The following is a 286-nucleotide window of genomic DNA, read 5'->3' on the forward strand; positions in this document are numbered from 1 at the left end:
GTGTCCCCAGGTGCCTGGGCTGGGCGGTCACCCATGGCCACAGCGACAGGCGGAACAATGCCACCAGGACCCGACTAGACCGGCCGCCACCGGCGAAGAAGGAGCTTCGAGCGTGGCTGCTGCTGACAAGATCTCGCTTGGGGGGAACCAGCGGGAGGCGCGAGAGTAGGGATGGGAGAGAAAGAGGCAGGGAGGCCTCGCCTATGCCGCGGGCCCGCCGGCAGCCGCCAATGGCGGCGGCCAGGGGGCACTGAAGGGAGGTTGCAGCTGGGGAGGAAAACCTAAT

Source organism: Triticum dicoccoides, chromosome 4A (assembly GCF_002162155.2).
Source record: "Triticum dicoccoides isolate Atlit2015 ecotype Zavitan chromosome 4A, WEW_v2.0, whole genome shotgun sequence".
Classification (NCBI taxonomy): Eukaryota; Viridiplantae; Streptophyta; class Magnoliopsida; order Poales; family Poaceae; genus Triticum; species Triticum dicoccoides.